Genomic DNA, 13,362 nt, shown 5'->3' with positions numbered 1-13,362 from the left:
AGTATATGCTAATATGTATATAGAACTATTCTCTGGCAAACCTATATTTATTCATGGGGCTAGTCCCATTCTCCTTCCCACAACTGCTCAGATTTTGTGGTTTTTCTATCTATCTATTTATCTCTCTAGCTATCCTTGTATGTTATTGTTATTATTGGAGTATTTATCTCTGTTGCCTTTAATGCTTGTAGTCTACTGAGAAAGGATAGTGTTTTGATGTTCCAAATGTTTCCTCATTTTCTGGGTTACATGACACAAACCAATAGAAGAAGAGAAAAGAAAAAAATTTAACCCAAGTAATAACACCAACAATAAAACCTATTTAGTCTTTTTTTTTTTTTGGAGAACTTTCTTTTATTCTTGCAGTTTTATACCAGGAATTCAACATTTAATAATCCATTTTCCACAATGAACCCTTAAATTGTACACTGACATCCTTTAACTCCTTAACTTATTTACCACTCTCCTTCAAGTCTGAAGAAAATTATTAATTCATTGAGTTCCACAGACAGCACAGTCCCACTGAGATGACATTGAGCCTGAACTCCTCCACTCATATCAGAATTAAGAACAGCCAGTATCAAACTGGCCCGAAACCTGATTGTGTTCTTGGCTCAGGATATCTATAGTAAATTTGTGAAGTCACACTAAAACAGAAAAATTAAGTAAGGGATGTATGTATTATAAAATTTTTTTCACAGTACAGTAAAAATTAACATTGAAAGTTTACCAAATTTTAACCATATAATCGGTGTTTTAGCCAATTAAAAAATTTTAAATGCTTGATTAACTGTGACTCAATTGCAAATAACTTCATGTAGGATCTTTTTTTTTCTTTTAAAGTTTGCCCAGCCTTTTAAAATGTTTACAGAATTAATATAACTTTTAAAACATCAAAATATGCTTGCTGTACATATTGCACTTTTCTGCTAGAACTGGGCTAGAGTCTTCCCTGGCAAGACACCAAAACTATTGAATAAAATATACTTTTAAATCAATAGGTACTTGATTATTTTCCCTGAAATCATCAACATCATTACCAAAATCTTCCAGGATTTTGTAAGATTTGATTCCTTAAATACAGCTTTAAAATTAAGTTAAAGAGGGAAAAAAGCCCTCAGATGTTTGACTTTTATTGTCCTTGTTCTGGTCCTTCAGTGACCAAAGAGGATTTAAAACAAATTGTGTTCATGTTTCCTGACTTAATAAAAAGCTACAAATCCAAATTTTAAAATTATATTATTCAACTTAAAAATTATACTAATCAAAGAGCTATAAATCTTGATATGTCTATGTCTGTCTATCTGCAGGTTCCTTAGAAACTTTCAAAATTTTTATAATTAAGAGGTTTTAATCAATGATGCAGTAAAATCAAACCAGGTAAGGAAAATTATTTTGCAAAAATAAATCACTTCCCAAAGTGCTTGACAGAAACCAACTATTCATTTTCATTTGTGTTCCATTGAAGACATTACTGAAATCTGTCCAATGGTTTATTTCCAAGTGGTCCACTATGAAAATCTTCGGAATGTTCTAAGACTGGCTGTAGCTAGAGTTCTGACTTCCATTTGGACCCTGCTCTCCTTCACTGTTTGGAGGTGGTTTTGGTTTGGGCATCTTACTAAGAATAGTTGCCATCTCTTTTCTCTCATCAAAATTCTTCCACTGTTCATAGAGTTTTAAAATGACCCTGATTATTTCCAAAATCTTTTCCATGTCCACAGAAAGCTCAGCAAACCATTGTCTGGCATCTTTCTGCTGTACAACACAGGCCACATGTAGGCAAGCTAAAGCTATCATGAAAGGAGGGTACAGTAGGCAAAGCTCCGTTCGATAGGTATCATTCACTATCCTCCATGCCAGGGGAAGCAACATGTCTTCTTGGCCCATGTCCTGCACATACTGGAGCAAAGGTCTATAAGGATGATACACTATCAAGCAACAATCCATTAGTTCTAAAAGATAAAATTCACATTCTAATACATGATTCATCCTATAAGGAAACTCCTTTGGAAAGGCATATGAAAATCTAGTTTTTAATACAGAAGTAGCAGCAGCAATCAACCTTGTATTTGAGACTACTCCAAATTCCTCTACTTTGGATGCCAAAAACACACAAGTAGGAGCCATTAATACGGGATCTATACTTTTCAGAGAATACCTGGCATAGAATCTCTTGAAATAGACTGTAGCAGTGGCAATAACTTGCTGTCTTAATTTAAGATGTTCAACTAATGCCTGAATAACATTTGTAAAAAATATTTGTAGTTTCCAATACTCTTCTTCTGAGAGAAATTTTAAGTCCTTTTGGCGCTCCTTCAGAAGGTCTTGTTTATCCAAAATCCATTGCAAATAGTGGGAGCTCTGCCAAAAGTTCCCTGCCATGGAACACAGCTTGTCCTGATGAAGAAGCACCAGCCGGCGGAGCGACCCGCGGAGCGACCATAGACCCAGCCCGCTCGGTACCCGAGCTCCGTGACTGCAACCAGCTCCACTCCGCTCCGCGGCGGCAACCCCAATTTAGTCTTTTGGTTAAGAATTACTCAGACTTCCCCACTCCTAGGCTAACCCTTGAAAGAAAAAGAATGAGATAAAAGACCATAGGGAGGAAGAAAGGAGAGTGAGAGGCAAGGGAATAAAGAAAGAAGGTGGCAGGGTTGTGTGAACAATTAATGTGGACCTTCTTTGATGTGTATTAAAAATAATATTGACTGGTTTTTTCAATACTCACCAAAAATTATTTATATCAATCAAGAAAACCTCACTACTCTGGAATCAATTATGACATATAGCAACCCTTTGGACAGAGTATAGAACTGCCCCTGTGGGTTTCCAAGGCTGTAAATCGTTACAGGAGTAGAAAATCTCATATTTCTCTTGGGGAGTGGGGGTGGGGTGGGGGGAGTTTCGAACTTCTGATCTTGCAGTTAGAAGTCCAACTCATAATCTACTTCACCAACAGGGCTCCTCCTTTCATCATTAATCTAGACTGTTTGACCTTCTTGGCTTACTGGGTTTTATTTTCTCGCTTTGGAAGATATGGTACCAAAATACACACCATTTCCTAGCCCCCCAAAAAATCAAAAGTAAGCACAAAAAAAAAAAAAGGAAAAACTAGCAACCCAATCCAAACCAACTAACCTATTTAGCCATATAGATAAAGGATACTAGTAGCCAACCTCTGTGTTGGGGGCAATAGGGATGGATGGGGACTGTGGTTAACAGGCACATGTCAGCTCATCCACAGGGGACATTCAAATTCTAGCTCCAGACTGTTGTTGCCTTGGGGAAATGCAAGGATTTTAAGGCCTGATTTTCTGTTTGTAACTGAGATGCTGAGAATATAAAATTCGATGTGAAATCGTCAACTTTTCAAATATTGGATCACATTAGTTAAAACCACTTTTCAGGCTGCTCATCATCATACTAGCACATCATTAGGCTAAAATCATATCAAAGACATCTGGTTTGTCCCCTGTGCCCTTTAAGGACAACTGAAACATAAGGACGGGAATGTGACATTCATTCTTCCTCTAGACCCTCACCCTTTGCCTCCATTGGCTGGCGTTCATAGAAGAGGCAGACGGTTTTGTTCAACTTCAGCATAATCAGAGTCCTGAGAGTTAAACACAATACATATATAATTTCATACTAGTCGTTTTAATATTAGCCCAAACAAAACCAACAAAAACCCAACCCGTTGCTGTTATGTTGGTTCTGGCTCCCGAGGACCCCCTAGGTGCCAGGGAGAAACTACACATCACAGGTTTCTCAAGCCTGTGGGCTTCTAGAAGCAGGCCATTATTTATTTCTTCTGAGGGGTGCAACTGCCCACCACTTGATACGTTGAGTTCTTAACCATTTGTGCCACCCAGGGTCTCCCAGTCTTCGTATGTGACCCCCAAATTCCTTGACAGGCTACCTATAGGAAGGTAGAGTCTATGCCCTTTCCCCTTAAATTGGGATGTTTCATGACCTCTGTGACCAATAGATTATGGAGAAGATGACACTGTGACATCTAGTTTGGGCAACACCCTTCCCTCCCCCAAAGTGCTTCACAGCTTCTGAAAAATCCCTTCAAAGTCTTCTTCTTGAGTGCTCACCCTCAGAATGTCCAGCCTCCACGTGCTACCTCTCAGAACACTTCTCTGCACCCGGACACTATGCTGAAAGAAGCCTGAGCCACCTGGAAAGGCCACGTGGAGACACTCCAACCAACAACCCAGCTAAGCACCCAGCTAATGGCCAGCTTCAGCTGCCAGCCCTCTGAGTGCACGTGTACGCACTGGAGTCACCAGAGGCCCCTGCCCCAGTTCCCATGTGACTGCCAACTCATGGGAGACTCCAAGCACGACCCAGTGGCCTCCCAGAAACCACAGGATGATGGTCCTTGTTTGAAGCCACTGCGTTTGGCCGAGGGGGCGTTTCTTGCCCAGCCACAGGGATGAGAACCTGCATCTCAACAACATGCAGGTGTGTGAGGGGGCCGTCTCTTGAGCAAGGCAGCCTCCCTTCTTGTCAACTCCTGGGGATTTTTGTTGTTCTTGCCACTGCTGCCCCAATTCCCCAGGAGCTAGAGGAAGGCAGGCAGCAGGCCTCAGGTGGCCAGGAGGCAGGAGCCTCTGTGGGATGCAGTTACAATGGGAGATATAACCTTAAAGGCAGGAGCCTGACTTTACCTTTGTCTCCTGGAGATTTGGGGTGCAGAACACCTGTCAAATCCCATCTTCTGTCCAACCCTGATCATATGTCTGTCTTATGTTTGCACACAGGACGCAGACTTGTGAGCACCCAAAGAACAGGGTCTGGCGCCAAAAAACCAGCGCCAAAAGGAACTGATGTTTCTCCAGCAATGGGGAGGGGTGGGATGAGAGGAAGAAAGGAGTACAAATCACTGGATGAAAACAAGGTGGGGAAAGGAAGGAGGAAAGGGAGAGAGTGAAGGAGGGAGACTGGGAGGCTGAAGGGAAAAGGCAGGGAAGGAAAGGAGAAAGGTGGGGGTGGGGAGAGAAGAGCGAAGAAGAAATGGAGGAGTGCGGGAGGGAAGATGGAAGGTGAAGGCAGGCAGGAAGACGTGAGCAAAGGGAGGGAAGGAAGAAAAGAGAAAGAGAAGGGCAAGAAGAAGAAAGGAAGGTAGGGAAGAAAGGAAGAAAACGAGAAACCTAATGTCAATGGCACCCTCTATGTTTTTATTTCCTGTTTTTCTGAGGTAGCCTCTTCAGCAGAAGCAAATGGGCTGAATCGCCTCAAACTCCACCTAGGTAGAAAGCACGGGTTTCATTTCGCCAGGGCCTGTGAAAATGTTTGAACTGAGCAGCATTAACACGGAGACAGCGATTACCCCACGTGGCTGTTGCACTCTGATGATACCAAGGCAATGGGAATGGGGGCTCATTATTTCACCAGGTGACAAAAAAAATTGTATTTTGACGTTTCACCCTGAACGTGGGGAAGGGGGGCGTGGGGGAGGAATCAGGGGCCCTTTGTGGAGTCTCCTCTTGCCATTGTGATGCCCCTTGGCCTGCCAACAACCTGAGGTCCTGCACTTTGCCAGTGAGGGGCTTGGCTGCAGGCCCTAGCCCAGCATTTCTTGTCAGATTTACTGTGACAAGTGATGGGAGAAAAGCAAGATGCTGTTAACAGCGCATCCGTTCAGACCCTGCTATTTAGAAATTTGGATTTATATTTTGTCAGAGAGAAGTAGCACTGATGTTAATCTTTGCACTACCCTTGGAAAAAAAGCATTCATAATCTTAAAACAATAATCCATAGCATTTGTGGAGCTCTGAGAACCAAGGGATGGTCAGAAGCATTTTTAGACAGATGTCTCATTTCATCTTCAAAGCAACCCAGTGAGGAATAAGAAAAGTTGGCTTATGACTTCCCTTTTGGAAAGTGAGTCTTTGGAAGCACAGAGAGGTCCAAGGTCACATAGTCAATAAGTTAGAGAGCCTGGATTTGAACCTGAGCGGTCTGCTGCCAGAGGTACATTTTTTGCTTGTGTTTATTAAGGCAACTTGCAGCCCTGGCAAGGATTCAGATAGAATTGAGGATCATTTTTTTAAACAATTTATTAGGGGCTCATACAACTCTTATCACAGTTCATACATATACATACATCAATTGTATAAAGCACATCTGTGCAGTCTTTGCCCTAATCATTTTTTTTCTCCACTTTTCTTTTCTTGCATTTTAATACGGACTCATACAACTCTTATCACAATCCACCCATATTCATACTTCAATTGTATAAAGCACATCCATACATTCCCTACCCCAATCATTCTCAAAGCATTTGCTCTCCACTTAAGCCCTTTGCATCAGGTCCTCTTTTTTTCCCCCTCCCACCCCTTCCCCTCTCCCTCATGTGCCCTTGGTAATTTATACATCGTTATTTTGTCATATCTTGCCCTATCCGGGGTCTCCCTTCCCCGGTTCTCTGCTGTCCCTCTCCCAGGGAAGAGGTCACATGTGGATCCTTGTAATCAGTTCCCCCTTTCCAACCCACTCACCCTCCACTCTCCCAGCATCGCCCCTCACACCCTTGGTCCTGAAGGTATCGTCCACCCTGGATTCCCTGTACATCCAGCCCTCATATGTACCAGTATACAGCCTCTGCCCTATCCAGCCCTAACAGTGCTTCTCTCTATCCTTGTGGAGCCCTGGTGATGGGCTGGGCTGCTAAGTAGTAGGTTAAACAGGCTTTCCCCTCCTGTGAAAAGTTACACTCTCGGGAAACTCACGGGTTGCTCTGAATCAAGGTCAACTCAATGGCAGTGAGTTTGGCTTTTTAATGTCTCTCCCTGTTGTTGTTGTTGTTGTTGTTGTTGTTAGTTTGCCATCCAGTTGGTTCTGGTCCATGGCAAACCTATTCACAGCAGAATGTAACAATAACAGCTCCTCCTCCATCCACCCAAGTGTTCCTATGCTCAGTCCTCTTGTTGTAGTCACTGTGTCAATCCAGCTCTTCAAGGGCCTTCACCCTTTTTTCACAGCCCTTCCATTTTTCTAAGCATGATGCCTCTCCAGGGACTGGTCTCCACTGACAACATGTCCAAAGTCTCACCATCCTTACTTCTAATGGGAATTCTGGCCGTACTTCCAAGACAGATTTTGTTTGTTCTTTTGGCAGTCCATGGTACTGTCAATATTCTTTGCCAGTACCATGGTTCAAATTCATAGTTTACCTGGGTCTTCTTCACTCAATGGCAAGCTTTTCACATGCAGATGAGGCAAATGAAAATACCATGGTTTGGATCAGGTGCACTTCCTGCTTAAAGTAACATCCTAACTTTTCAACATTCTAAAGAGCTCTTATGCAGCAGATCTACCCAGTGCAATGTATTTTTTCATCTCTTGACTGCTGCTTCCAGGAGCATTGCTTGTGGATCCAGACAAGACAAAATCCCTGACAACTTCAAGTTTTTCTCGATTTATCATCATGTTACCTATTGGTTCAGTTGTGAGGACTTTGGTTTTCTTTGTGTTGAGTTGTATCCCACATTGAAGTCTGCAATCCTTGATCTTCACCAGCAAGTGCTTCAAGTCCCCCATCCTTGTCAGCAAGCCAAACTGTGTCGTCTGCATATAGCAGGTTGTTAATAATATTTCCTCCAAATCTGATTCTGTGTTCTTCTTCATATAATTTGGCTTCTCTGATTATTTGCTCACCATACAGATTGAAAAAGTATAATAAGTGGGTGTAACCTGGATGCACACCTTTCTTGATTCTTAAACCATGCAATCTACCCTTGTTCTATTTTTGCTACTGCTTCTTAATCCATGTACAAGTTTCACATGAGCAAGACAAAGTGTTCTGGAATTCCCTTCTCAAAACTATCCATGTTTTGTTATGATCCACACAGTCAGATACCTTGGGTGTTAATAAAACATAAGTAAACATCTTTGGGGTATTCACTGCTTTCAGGCAAGATCCATCTGATATCTGATATCCTTTGTTCCACATCCTCTTCTGAATCTGGCTTAAATCTCTGGGAAACCAAACTCACTGCCTTGTAGTTGATGACAACTCATCCTGACCCTATAGTATAGGGTAGAACTAACTGCCCCTGTGAGTTTCTGAGACTGTAACTCATTATGGGAGTAGAAAACCTTGCCTTTCTCCCACGGAGTGACTGGTGGTTTTGAACTGCTGACCTTGGGGTTTGCAATCCAACCTGTAACCACTGTGCCACGATGGCTCTTGAATGCTGAATATGGTAACTTTCTGTCAATGAATTAATGCAACTGTTGTTGTATTAGCTTCAGTGCAATTTGACTCATATGTGATGCCAATGATAGGGGTACATAATTCGACCATTCCGTTTGTCTCCCTTCTTTGGTATGTATACACATATGGATCTCTTCCAGTCCGTTAGCCAAGTAGCTGTATTCCAAATTTCCTGACATAGATGAGTGAGTGCTGCCAGTGCTTTATCGGCTTGTGGAAACATTTCAATAGATATCCCAGCAATTCCTGGCATCTTGTTTTGGGCTAGTGCTTTCCATGCATCTTGGATTTCTTCTTTCCTGACCATTGGTTCTTGCTCATATGTTACCTCCTGAAATGGTTGAATGTTGGTCTATTCTTTTTGATACAGTGACTCCATATTGTTTCCATCTTCCTCAGATGTTTCCTTCATCATTCAATATTTTTCCCATAGAATTTTTTAATATTGCACCTCGAGACTTGACATTTTTCTTCAGTTCTTTCAGTTTAAGATATGCTGAATATGATCTGTTTTGGTTTTCTAACTCTAGGCCTTTGCACATTTTGTGATAATATTTTACTTTGTATTCTCGAGTTGTCCTTTGAAATTTTCTTTTTAGCTCTTTACTTCATCATTTCTTCCATTTGCCTTAGCGACTCTCTGATTAAGAGTAAGTTTCAGAGTCTCTTCTGACATGCACTTGTATCTTTTCTTTACTTTTTTTTTAAAATGACACTGTGCTTTATTCAGAGATGTTCTCAAAATTTGGTGGGTTATTATCAAGGTTGTATATTGACTCTCGTGTACTTGTTTGCATTTTCTTTAACTTCAACTTGAGCTCACATATGAACAATTGCTGATCTGTTCCACAATCAGCCCCTGGACTGGTTTCAGTTGCTGATATTGAGCTTCTTTTATTGTTTCTTCCCACAGGTGTAGTCAATTTGATTTCTGTGTATTCCATCTGGAGAAGTCCACATTTATGGTCACCTTTTTTGTTGTTGATCATATGTTTGAAGAAATCATTAATCATGCAAAATTCTAACATACAATCAAGATAAATTGGTAATTATTGGTGATTGGAGTGCAAATGTAGGAATCAAAGAGGAAAGAACAGAAGTTGGAAAACATAGTATATGCTATCAGCAATTTATTGGTCTTGCAAACTCTGTCATGCGATCTCCAGCTTGGTTTCTATCACCAAGACCATATTTTTCAACTACTGATCCTTCCTCTTTGTTTTCAACTTTTGCATTCCAATAGCATTTTGATAGCAAGTCTGACAAATTTGGGACTGAATATGGTGGTAGAATTATTCAATTTCTGTGTCACCAGCTTTGGGTGGTTGGTGCATAAATTTGAACAATAGTTGTATTGATTGGTTCTCCTTGAAGGGGGCTACATAGCATCCTATCAAAGATAGCATTGTACATTAAAATAGATCTTAAAATGTCCTTTTGATGATGAATGCAATGTTGTTTCTCTTGATTGTGTCATTTCCAGCAGAGTAAACCATAAGATTTTCTGTTTCAAAATGGTCAATATCAGTCCATTTCCGCTAACTAATGCTTACAATATCAATCTTTATGTATTCCATTTCATTTTTAATGACTTCCAATGTCCCTAGATTCATATTTCATACATCCCAAGTTTCAATTATTAATGACGATTTGAACTGTTTCTCCTCATTTTGAGTTGTGCCCCATCAGCAAATGAAGGTCCTGATAGCTATACTCGATTTGCATCATTATGGTCGACTTGCCTATGAAAAGCCAGCTCTTCCTCTTCCTCAGCCGTATTTTGAATACTTTCCAAGTTGAAGAGCTCATCATCTGGCACACGTTCTGACAATGTTCTTCTGTTGTTCATGGGGGGTCTAGTAACTGACAGTGTTGCTGCTATCCATAGGGTTTTCAATGGCTCATTCTTCCCATGCGGGCAGCCAATTCCTTCTTCATTGTCTGTTCTTTGTCTGGAAGCTCTTTGGGTGACCCTGCTGGTATATGAAATGCCAATCACATAGCTCCCAGTATCACACAAAACAAAAGTCACCACAGTACCACAAAATGCCAGACAAGTGATGGACCTCTATTCTTAGTGAGACGTGGCCTGGTGGGAGGAGGGGCCCTTAGTTGGTTCTGATCCACTTACTGGAACAAATACTGTTAGTTCTTATTTTGTAAATGTGAAATGCATAAAAGAGACCCCCCAAAATATCCTCCAATTCAGACTTTCTGCCTTTTAAAAGAGGATAACTCACTCTGATTCAAAGTAATTGAGGTGTTTGGTTTTCCCCTCCCTCTGAGGCTACAGAGACTAGACTAATCACAGCTGAGGTGGAGCGACTGAAATGACTTAAAGCACCTGCTAGACTGGCTGTCAGAAGCAGCTACAGTCAACAGCTACAGACTGACAGAGCTGCTCAGCCAAGAGCTGAGGGTTCTCAACTCCCACTTCTACTGATGGGCACAGCCAGTGGCCTCTGGGAGTTGACTGGAACCCAGCAGCCAGCTGTGAGGAGCAAGCTAATTCATCTCAGCCTGGCCCAGGTCATCAAGTCACTGAAGGAGTATTGGGAAAGAGGGAAGAAATTTGGGATCCCACATTTGGCCACAGACAAAAGTTGTTCTGTGTTTAGACAGTAGTTCTGGGCCTGAGTTTGGGGCAGGTGTGATGAAGGAAAGTGGGCTCCCTCCCTGCATCTGGGAACAGATGGTGGGGCTGCCCTGGAAATAGCAGGCCAGTCAGGTGGAGCAAAAAAGGCTTGGACTCTAAAGCCCTGGCAGGGCAACTGAAGCTACCTCGACTGTTTTTTCTTAACCCAATGGCTCCCGCTACCCTCACCACCCCCAACTAGGTAAAAGGGAAGAAAGATGCATTTTCTTTACAGAGGCAACTTTCTAGAAAGGAGACCAGCCCACCAGCTGTGAAAGGTCCCCTTAAACCATTTTACTTTGAGCAGGAGGAAGAAATGTTGAGATTCCCAGAGCCACGTGGAATTGTGGATCCTCTAGTTTAGGTTCCAGTGATGCCAGATCGATTTTTCTAGAGAAAGTCAAAATTCCTGTTTTCTTAAAAAGCTCCTGATTTTTTCAAAGGCGATTCAATAACATTGGATAGAAGCCAGGTAGGCCAAAGAGCCCTGGTGGCACAGTGGGTTATGTGTTGGGCAGCTAACTAGAAGGTCAGTAGTTTGAAACCACCAGTCACACTGGGGAGCGGGGTGTGGGGGATAGGGTGGGGGTTGTGCAGAGATGAGACTTTCTAGTCCATATAGAATTTCAGCCTCGGAAACCCACAGAGGCAGTTCTGCTCGGTCTTACAGGGTCACGGTGAGTTGGAATCTTCTAGATGGCAGTGAATAAGCAGGCCAACCAGAGTCCACACAGGTCCTCATTTGGCTATGGGAGTCCCCAGTCTGTGACCCTCACAGAATCGACCTTTGTGTATCGATGTTAAAAGTGAGATCCAGAGAGGGGAGTGCCTGTCCCCTTGAGGAGCAACGAGTTGACTTTCCAGTCTCCAATCTGTAGCAGACACTCCCGGTGCTCCTTCTCTTCACTCCCAAATTCCTGATTCCGTGTACTCGCCTCAGTCACCAAGGGCCAGCTCTGAAGATCACTTTGCTGGTGCTGGCTGAATGTGCTGAGGAACATATGCCCCTGGGAACAGCCCTGACCAGGCCCCTCACTCCTTGGATGGCTAAACTCTGAGAGGCGTGTGCTACACCCTACCACTGGAGACTTCCTAAGTGATTAAGCAGCAGGTTCCCAGGTTTGTAATTGGATTCACAATCTACCCCACATCATTACCTGCATGCTCAGAGTTTCCTAAATAAGCTCATTGCCTTTAAGTCTTTGGCCAGGGTCTGCTTCAGTGAGAACCCAAACTAAGCCCAGGTCTGAATCGTTATGTGTCCTTCCTGCCATCCATTTGATGCCAACTCATGGCAACTCTATAGGATGGGGTAGAACTGCACCTGTGAGTTTCTGAGACTGGAACTTTTTTTTTTTAAACATTTTATTAGGGGCTCATACAACTCTTATTACAATCCATACATATACATACATCAATTGTATAAAGCATATCCGTACATTCTTTGCCCTAATCACTCTCAAAGCATTTGCTCTCCACTTAAGCCCTTTGCATCAGGTCCTCTTTTTTTTAACCTCCCTCCCCGCTCCCCACTCCATCATGAGCCTTTGATAATCCACAGATTGTTATTTTGTCATATCTTGCCCTATCCGGAGCCTCCCTCCCCCCCTTCTCTGCCGTCTGTCTCCCAGGGAGGAGGTTACATGTGGATCCTTGTAATCTGTTCCCCGTTTCCAACCCACTCACGCTCTAATCTCACAGTATCGCCCCTCACACTCCTGGTCCTGTAGGTATCATCCACCCTGGATTCCCTATGCCTCCAGCTCCTATATGTACCAGTGTACAACCTCTGCCCTATCCAGTCCTGCAAGGTAGAATACGGAACATGGTAGTTGTGGGGAGGAAGCATCCAGGATCTAGGGAAAGCTGTGTTTTTCATCAGTACTACATCGCACCCTGACTGACCCATCTCCTCTCCTAAACCCCTTTGTGAGGGGATCTCCAGTGGCCAGCAAATGGGCTTTGGGTCTCCACTCTGCACTTCCCCCTTCATTCACTATTTATATATATATATTACCATATATATACCATATATATGGTATATATATATTTTTTGCATAATACCTTATACCTGGTCCCTTTGGCACCATGTGATCGCACAGGCTGTTGTGCTTCTTCCATGTGGGCTTTTTTGCTTCTGAGCTAGATGGCCGCTTGTTCACCTTCAAGCCTTTAAGACCCCAGACACTATCTCTTTTGATAGCCAGGCACCATCAGCTTTCTTCGCCACATTTGCTTATGCACCCGTTTGTCTTCGCCAATCGTATCATGGAGGTGTGCAGCTAATACTGTGATTTTTTTGTTCTTTGATGCCTGATAACTGATCCCTTCGGGACCTCGTGATCACACAGGCTGGTGCGCTCTTCCATGTGGGCTTTGTTTCTTCTGAGCTAGATGGCCGCTTGTTTATCTTCAAGTCTTTAAGACCCCAGACACTATCTCTTTTGATAGCCGGGCACCATCAGCTTTCTTCACCACATTTACTTGTTCACAAGCT

General features: G+C 42.7%; 1 pseudogene; it reads right to left on the bottom strand.

Annotated features, from left to right (window-relative positions):
- Window positions 1–347: 347 nt before the first annotated feature.
- On the bottom strand, window positions 348–2,446 carry LOC142436559 (cyclin-C pseudogene; annotated as a pseudogene).
- Window positions 2,447–13,362: the final 10,916 nt, after the last annotated feature.

Source organism: Tenrec ecaudatus, unplaced genomic scaffold, assembly GCF_050624435.1.
Source record: "Tenrec ecaudatus isolate mTenEca1 unplaced genomic scaffold, mTenEca1.hap1 Scaffold_4112, whole genome shotgun sequence".
NCBI lineage: Eukaryota > Metazoa > Chordata > Mammalia > Afrosoricida > Tenrecidae > Tenrec > Tenrec ecaudatus.
The sequence above is the reverse complement of the archived record's forward strand: the minus strand, read 5'-3'. Positions and strand labels throughout refer to the sequence as shown.